Consider the following 9,400-nt stretch of genomic DNA (forward strand, 5'->3'; position numbering starts at 1 on the left):
AGACCAAGGCTTACAGGACTAATTAAAATGACACAAATATGGGTTAAGCACAACAGAAAGTAGGGACAGGCAGTACAAATAACAGGAAGGAAAAAAAAAAACAAAAAACGTGAAGGGCTAAGTCTGTGGGACTCTGAGAAGAAAATCTGGAGATGAGCTGAGGCAAAAGAAACAAGCCTGAAACCAGAACAGCTTGTTCCAAGACAGGGGTTGGGCGCCACACATGGATCTGGAGAGGAAGGGAGACACATGGTACGAGGACTGCTCAAGAAGAGAAGCCTATGATCACGCTGTAGAGGAAGGAGGGTGAGCTGATTCCTGGGCCTTATTGCTCAAGAAAGAGCAAGCCTTTGGAAGGTCTGCTGATGACCCGTAGTCAGACAGCCAGAAAAATGGAATAAGTAATGTAAATGATGATTGGGGGAAGGGCATAATTTTGTTCTGATTATTTAAAAAATATTCCCCAAACATAAGTTAAATATAATCTTTCCAGAAGAATGAGAAAACACAGATAACCAAATCAAGTATGAGAAAAGAAAAATGGCCACCCTAAACAAGACAGTGACATTTCTGAGGGAGAAAGGGCCACTGGCTTTTCTAATTAGTTATTTGAAATTTTCTGTAGGAATTGCCAACCCATCCTGACCCCACCCTGAAAGTTGGTAGTGATGGTTCATACCCAGGAAAGGTAGTAAACAAGATTGCCAAGTCCCAGTCGAGAAAACAGGGTTTTAATCAACTAATCTGAAATATTCCCTTCAAGTTCCTGTAAAAATATGGTGACAAGAGCTGTAAACGGTTCCTTTCAAGCATTCATCAGACTACTGGTTAGCACACAATGAGGAAACAGCACTCCAAGACCAGGGAAAGAACCATCCTAAAGGATTAGAGAGAACAATATCAAGTGCTCACATATGCCTTTTCCCACCAGACAGACTGGAAAATTTCATACTTCATGGGTCCTTGAGTAGAGAGCTCAGAAAGGCCTTGCCTCAGTAGGGGGGTAAAGTTAGTCCTAATCTCAATATTGCTATGGTCCTGCCTAACAGATCTTAAAGGTATGACCTGGAGGAATCAAACTGTTTCCAAGTAACTTAGCTGCATCTCCAAACAAAGGTCAAGAATACTTATAGGAATAATAATTTTTAAAAAACCACTTAACAGGGAAAAATACCCAATGTCTGGTATACAATAGAAAAAATTACCAGGAAGGCAAAGAAGCAGAAAAATATAACCATCATGAGGGAAAAAAAAAATTGTAAATTGAAACCAAACCAAAACTGAGGCAGATATTAGAATTGAGAGACAAGGATATTAAAACAGCTGTTATAGCTGTATATTGTATGTTTAAAAGCTAAGCAGAGATATAGGAGATATTAAAAAGATACAAGTCCAACTTCTAGAACTGAAAAAATATGTTTGAGGTGAAAAATTACACTGAGTAGGATTAATGGCAGATTAAACATTTCAGAAGAAAAGAGTAGTGAACCTGAAAACACAGCAATAGAAACTATCCAAAATGAAATTTATAAAATATGACATGGGAAGTAGAATACCATCTCTTGAAGGTAGACTGGTGTGTGTGTGTATATGTGTGTGTGTGTGTGTGTATATATATATATATATATATATATATATATATATATATACACATACATACATACTTTTAAGTGAGTTATAGGTAATAAACCAACAAAAGGATATAAAACAGAATCATAAAAACAATTCAGTCAATCCAAAAAGAGGCAGAAAAAGAGGGAAAAAATAAACAAATAATAGATGGAATAAACAGAAGGCAGATAGCAAGGTGATAAATTTAAACTTTAGCATATCAATTATCATAGTAAATACTATTTAGGCATCCTAATAGAGATTGTCAGGATTCGGTAACAACAACAAAAAAAATCCAACTCTATTCTTTCTGCAAGAAATGCACTTTACATACAAAGAAACAACTAAGTTAAACATAAAAGGATAGAAAAGATACACCATACTATTACAGACTGAACCGTGTCCCCTGCACCCCACAAATTCTTGTGTTAAAGCCCTAACTCTCCATGTGAATATATCTGGAAATAGTGTCTTTAAGGAGGTGATTAATGTTAAATGAGGTCATAAGTGTCGGGCCCTAATCCCATAGGACTTATAAGAAGATGAAGAGACACTAGAGGTATGATCTCTCTCTCTCTCTGCGCCACCCCCAGCGCACAGAGAAAAGGCTGTGTGAGGGCACAGCAAAAAGGCAACCATCTGCAAGCCAGCAAGAGCGATCTCACCAGGCTTCAGCCTTGCTGGTATCTTGATCTTGGACTTCCAGTGTCCAGAGCGTTAAACATTTCTGTTGTTTAAGCCACCAGGCTGTGGTATTTTGTTGTGGCAACCTGAACAGACTAATACACATGCTAAGATCAATCAAAACGAGGCTGAAGTGACTATACTAATGTCAGGCAAAGTAAATATTAGAGAAAAGAATAGCACCAGGGACAAAGGTCATTTCATAATGATTAAGAAGTCATCATCTGGGCCTCCCTGGTGGCGCAAGTGGTTGAGAGTCCGCCTGCCGATGCAGGGGATACGGGTTCGTGCCCCGGTCTGGGAGGATCCCATATGCCGCGGAGCGGCTGGGCCCGTGAGCCATGGCCGCTGAGCCTGCGCGTCCGGAGCCTGCGCGTCCGGAGCCTGCGCGTCCGGAGCCTGTGCTCCGCAACGGGGGAGGCCACAACAGTGAGAGGCCCGCATACCGCAAAAAAAAAAAAAAAAAAAAAAAGAAGTCATCATCAAGAGTACATAACAATAAATGTTTGTGTACCTAATAAAAACAATTCAAAACATGTGAAGCAAGAATTCATAAAACGCCCAAGAGAAAGACAAATCTACAACCAAAATGAAAATATCAGTACCCCTCTCTTAATAATCAATAGAACAATGGAGAGAAAAATCAGTGAAGATCTAGAAGACCTGAACAAAACTATCCACCATGACCTAATTGATATTTATAGAATACCTCACCAAACAACAGCTGTACATACATTCTTCAAGTGTACTTGTAACATTAAACAAGATAGACCGTGTCTCAATAAATGGAAATGAATTCAAGTCCAACAGAGTATGCTGTCTAACTATGATGGAATTGAATTAGAAATCAATAACAAAAAGATTTCTGGGAAACTCCCAAATTTTTGCAAACCAAATAACACACTTCTAAATAACCCATGGATAAAAGAAGAAGGCAAAAGGAAAAGCTGAAAGTATTTGAACTAATTGAAAATGAAAAAAAGAAAGTAAAAAAATTGTGGGATGCCACTAAAGAAGTATTTGTGTGGGGTTGGGAGGGATTTGTAATACTGAATGACTTTATTAAAAGAGAAGAAGTATTTCAAATAAATGATCTCAACTTCCCCTTAAGAAACCAGAAAAAGAACAAATAAACCCAAAATAAGCAGAAGAAAGGAAATAGTAAAGATCAGAGTGGAATTCAATAAAATAGAACTCAGAAAGACAATAGAGAAAATCAGTGAAGCTGAAAGCTGGATATTAAAGATCAATAAAAATTATAAGCCTCTAGCCAGATTGATCAGGATAAAAAGAGGGAAGACACAAATTGCCAGTATCAGGAATGAAAAAGGTGACATCACTACAGATTCTAGATATTAATGGGATAATAAGGGTATATAATGAACAACTTCACGCCAAAATTATCGACAATTTAGATGAAATAGAACATTTTTTGAAAGACACAAACTACCAAAGCTAATCCTAAAATTCACATGGAACCACAAAGACCCCGAAAAGTCAAAGCAATCCTGAGAAAGAAGAACATAGCTGGAAGCACCGCACTTTCTGATTTTAAAATATATTAAAATATATATTATAATACAATATAATATATTACAAAGCTATTAAAGCAGTACGGTACAGGCATAAAAACAGAACACTGGAACAGAATAGAGAGCCCAGAAATAAACCAATGCATATGCAGTCAAGGGTGCCAAGAATACACAAAGGAGAAAAGATAGTCTCTTCAACAAAACTGGATATTCACATGCAAAAGAAAGAAATTGAACCCTTATCTTACACCATACACAAAAATCAACTCAAAATGGATTAATGACTTAAACATAAAACCTGAAACTTATAAAACTCCTAAAGGAAAACAAGGGAAAATTTCATGACATTGGTATAGGCAATGATATCTTGGATATGACCCTAAAAACATAAGAAACAAATCACAAAGAGACAAGTGGGACTACATCAAACTAAAAAGCTTCTGCACATCAAAAGAAATGGTCAACAGAGTGAAAAGGCATTCTACAGAATGGGAGAAAATACAAACCATGTATTTGATAAAGGGTTAATATCCAAAATATATAAGGAACTCCTACAATCTAATAGCAAAAAAAGAAAAAAAGAGAAAGAAAAAAAATTGATTTTAAAATGGGCAAAGGACTTGAGTAAACATTTCTCCAAAGAAGACGTACAAATGGCCAACAGGTACGTATATGAAAAGATGATCAATATAATTAATCAACAGGGAAATGTAAATCAAATCTACAATGAAATATCTCACACCTGTCAGAATGTCTATTATCAAAAAATGAAAGACAACCAGTGTTGGTGAGGATATGGAGAAATTGGGACTTTTGTACACTGTTGGTGGGAATGTTAAAATGTAAAATGATGCAGCCACTGCATCAATAGTATGGAGGTTTCTCAAAAAATTAAAAATTGAACTACCATATGATTCAGCAATCCCCCTTCTGGGTATATATTCAAGAGAACTGAAACCAGAATCTCAGAGAGATATCTGCATTTCCAAGTTCATTGCAGTATTACTCACAATAGCCAAGCTATGGCAACAACCTATATGTCTATTGAGGATGAATGGATAAAGAACATGTGGTGTATACATACAATGGAATGCTATTCAGCCTTAAAACAGAAGGAAATCCTGCCATATGCAACAACATGGATGAACCTAGAGGACTTTGTGCTAAGTGAAATAAGCCAGTCACAGAAGAAGAAGTACTGCATGATTCCACTTATATGGGTTACCTAGAATAGTTATACTCATAGAAACAGAGAGTAGAAGGTGGTTGTCAGAAGTTTGGGGTCAGTGGGAACAAGGTGTTGCTCTGTTGGATGGTATAGTTTCAGTTATGCAAGATAAATAGGCTCTAGAGATCTACTGTACAGCAGTATGCCTATAGTTAATACTGTACTGTGCACTTAAAAATTTGTTAGGAAGGTAGATATTATGTTAAGTGTTCTTACCAAAATAATTTGAAGAAAGAAAGAAAAGAAGATATAACCTGAATAGCCCTATATCTATTAAAGGAAGCTATCAAATCTATAAAACTCTTCCAAAAAAGTTGAAGAGGAGGGAACACTTTCCAACTCATCCTATGTAGCCAGCACTATCCTTATACCAAAACTAGACAGAGATTAAAACAAAAGTATAATTTCTCTCATGACAGATGCAAAAATTCAAAGCAATGCTTTAATAAATCAAATCCAACAATACATAAAAGCTAATTCACAGTGATTAAGAGAGACTTATCCCAAGAATGCAAGATTGGCTTAACATTCAAAAATCAGGGCTTCCCTGGTGGCGCAATGGTTGAGAGTCCGCCTGCCGATGCAGGGGACATGGGTTCGTGCCCCGGTCTGGGAAGATCCCACATGCCATGGAGCAGCTGGGCCCGTGAGCCATGGCTGTTGAGCCTGCGCATCCGGAGCCTGTGCTCCGCAACGGGAGAGGCCACAGCAGTGAGAGGCCCGCGTACCGCAAAAAAAAAAAAAAAAAAAAAATCAATGTAAGTCATCATATTAACAAATTTTTTAAAAACCCATATGATTATATTAGTAGATTCATACATGAATGTTTACAGTAGCTCTATTTGTAATTGTCAAAAACTGGGGGGGAAAAACAAATCTCCATCAACAGGTGAGTTTGTTCATTGTGGCTTATCCACACAAGGAATGAACTATTGACACACACCGTTACATGGATGAATCTCAGAATAAGTATGCTGAATGAAAGAAGCCATACAAAAGAGTACATACTGTACGATTTCATTTATCTAAAATTCTAAAAAGTGCAAACCAAACTGTTCTCACAGAAAGCAGAACAGTTGTTGCCTGAGAGAGGGGGAGTGGTGAGAAGCAGGAAGAAGGGATGGCGAAGGGTCAGGAGGACACTTCTGGGTGTGATGAGGAGGCTCCTTACCTTGATTATAGTGATAGTTTCACAGGTGTGCACATATGCCCAAAACTTATCCTCTCTACCCTTCTCTTTAAACCTCCATTCCAGAATACTATTGTTTTTACATTTGTTCTGTAACTACAATTGCTTTTGGATGCACTGCCTATAAATTCATTTTTTAAATTGAAAACTAAAAAATAATATTCATAATAATGTTTATGGAAATACTGTTCACTGCAGAACCAAGGAGTACCATTAAGCCTGTAGAGGAGATGTAACTCTTGTCAATAAATCTTTGCTATTGGAAATAGAAAATAACTTTAAAATTTGGAGAGGGTTAGGATGGCACAATGTCATAATGACCTACTAGGCCTTTGCCTTGTCACAAGATCACCCAACTTCTTAATCATTGTATTTGTTAGAAGAAATCCATGTTCTACCGACAGGGATTCTTCACAGAGCCTCTGACTTCTGGTTCTACTTTGGACTGAAGGCTTTCTAGTCCTGCCTCAAAATTCTCATTCTGGAATTACTTTTCACTACAATCCTAGGTTAGATCCACTGCTCCTTGGAGCCTATGACTTCCTCTTACTTGGATTCTCTTTGTTTTGCTTGAGTAATTCTTTCAAAAATAGTCTGTGGGTGGTAGATGGTCTGTGCTCTTGCATGTTTGAAAATGTCGCACTCTTGATTGATATTTTGGCTAGGTACAGAATTTTAGGTTCAAAAATATTTTTCCCTCAACATTTTGCAGACACACTGCTTGTTTTTTGTTTTGTTTTTTCCTATCATCTAGAGTTGCTGGTGACCTGTCCACTGTCAACTGGATTCTCACTTCTTTTTGAGTGACTTATTCTTTTAGCTTTTAGAATCTTCCCTCCATTTCTAGTGTCTAAAATGTCACAAGAATATGTCATGGGGGGGGGGGTTGTTCATTCATCTTCTGCATTCTCTAGGCCCTAACAATCTGAAGTCCTATTTCTCCACACTTAGAAATTCTCTCTTGTTCTTCTCTGTTTTGTGTGTTTTCTCATTCTGAACATCCTTTTGGATGTTAGAACTTTTAGACTGTTCTCTAACCTCTTCATTTTTCTCCCATATTTTCCATCCCTTTAACTTTTTGTTGTACATTCAGAGATATTTCTTCCATTCTTTCTTCCACTGAATTTTTAAATTTGACAATTTTTTTTTTCATTTTAAGAACACTTTTTGGGTTGGATTGTTCTTTTCCTTAGCAGCCTATTTTTGCTTTACAAATGCTTTTTTTTTTTTTTTTTAATTTTCTCCTGTGAGGAAACATAGTAGAATTACTTTAAAGATGTCTTCTATTTCCTGAATTATCTATGTCCTCCAGGGTCAGTTTATTTATTTCCACTTGCCTTTCTGCCCTTAATTTTTTTCAAATTTTTATGATCCTTGGGCTGTCAATTCATAGTTATAACTGAGGCAGACCAGCTTATTTAATACAAATAGCTCGCCTTGCCTCAGTTGCTCTCGCCTTTTCTCCACGTGGGTGGGCCTTTTGACTGGTAGACTTTGCTTTAGACCTTGAGGGGAAAGAGGAGGACGAGGAGGACACCCTCCCAGCACCTCCCACCTCCCAGCCAGAAAGAGGAGAATTTTATTCAGAGTGAGCATCACCCCTTCTAGGGCTACATTGCATGCAGAAGCTCCTCAATTATTTTAAAGATTAATCCTCTGGTTTTAGCCTGAGCATGTGACACAGGGAAGGAGAATGTGGGCTATGACTCACAGTTATTCCACAGTTGACTTCTGTCCAACTTTCCTCTCATACTCCAAGTTCTGAGCCTCTGTGAGTCTGCTGCCAGGAAAAAATAGCTCCGGCCCCAACTGCAGCCTTCTGTGAATGCGATTGAATCTGTTAATACAATTCCAAGTAGTTTTTACTTTTAAGAAATGTGTCTATATCTCTAGTTCCCAGATGCCCCTTCTCCTGTGCCCAGGGCTGTCTTTCATGTATTATTCTCTGTTCCTCTTTACTGATATTTCTATGGGATTTGGGAGCAGAAAAGAGATGTATGCCTGTGCTCTGTCTGCCATCTTGAACAAGAGTTCCTATTGTATCTTTGGACACCTTTGTGATTTCTTCCTTATTTTCCTTCCTTATTTTTAGGCAAAAGACTCCTTAAAGCTTCCACTGAGGGCCAGCCACAGGACCACACAAGCAAGGCTGAATTTCTACTTATCAGCTCTCAAAATATTTGAAACTAGTTTTATATCCTCCTATCATTTCTAGGTCAAATATTTCTAGTTTTACTAACCATGCCTCTTTGAATTTTTTTTTAACATCTTTATTGGAGTATAATTGCTTTACAGTATTGTGTTAGTTTCTGCTGTATAACAAAGTGAATCAGCTACATATACATATATCCGCATATCCCCTCCCTCTTGCATCTCCCTCCCACCCTCCTTATCCCACCCCACCAGGTGGTCACAAAGCACCGAGCTGACCTCCCTGTGCTATGCGGCTGCTTCCCACTAGCTATCTACTTTACATTTGGTAGTGTATATATGTCCATGCCACTCTCTCACTTCATCACAGCTTACCCTTCCACCTCCCTGTGTCCTCAAGTCCATTCTCTACATCTGCATCTTTATTCCTGTCCGGTCCCTACGTTCATCAGAACCATTTTTTTAGAGTCCATATATATGTGTTAGCATACGGTATTTGTTTTTCTGACTTACTTCACTCTGTATGACAGACTCTAGGTCCATCCACCTCACTACAAATAACTCAATTTCATTTCTTTCTATGGCTGAGTAATATTCCATTGTATATATGTGCCATATCTTCTTTATCCATTCATCTGTTGATGGACACTTAGGTTGCTTCCATGTCCTGGCTATTGTAAATAGTGCTGCAAGAACATTGAGGTACATGTCTCTTTTTGAATTATGGTTTTCTCAGGGTATATGCCCAGTAGTGGGATTGCTGGGTCATATGATAGTTTTATTTTTACTTTTTTAAGGAACCTCCATACTGTTCTCCATAGTGGCTGTATCAATTTACATTCCCACCAACAGTGCAAGAGGGTTCCCTTTTCTCCATACCCTCTCCAGCATTTATTGTTTGTAGATTTTTTTTTTTTTTTTTGCGGTATGCGGGCCTCTCACTGTTGTGGCCTCCCCCGTTGCGAAGCACAGGCTCCGGACGTGCAGGCTCCGGACGCGCAGGCT

The sequence above is a fragment of the Mesoplodon densirostris genome, chromosome 11, assembly GCF_025265405.1.
Source record: "Mesoplodon densirostris isolate mMesDen1 chromosome 11, mMesDen1 primary haplotype, whole genome shotgun sequence".
Taxonomy (NCBI): Eukaryota; Metazoa; Chordata; class Mammalia; order Artiodactyla; family Ziphiidae; genus Mesoplodon; species Mesoplodon densirostris.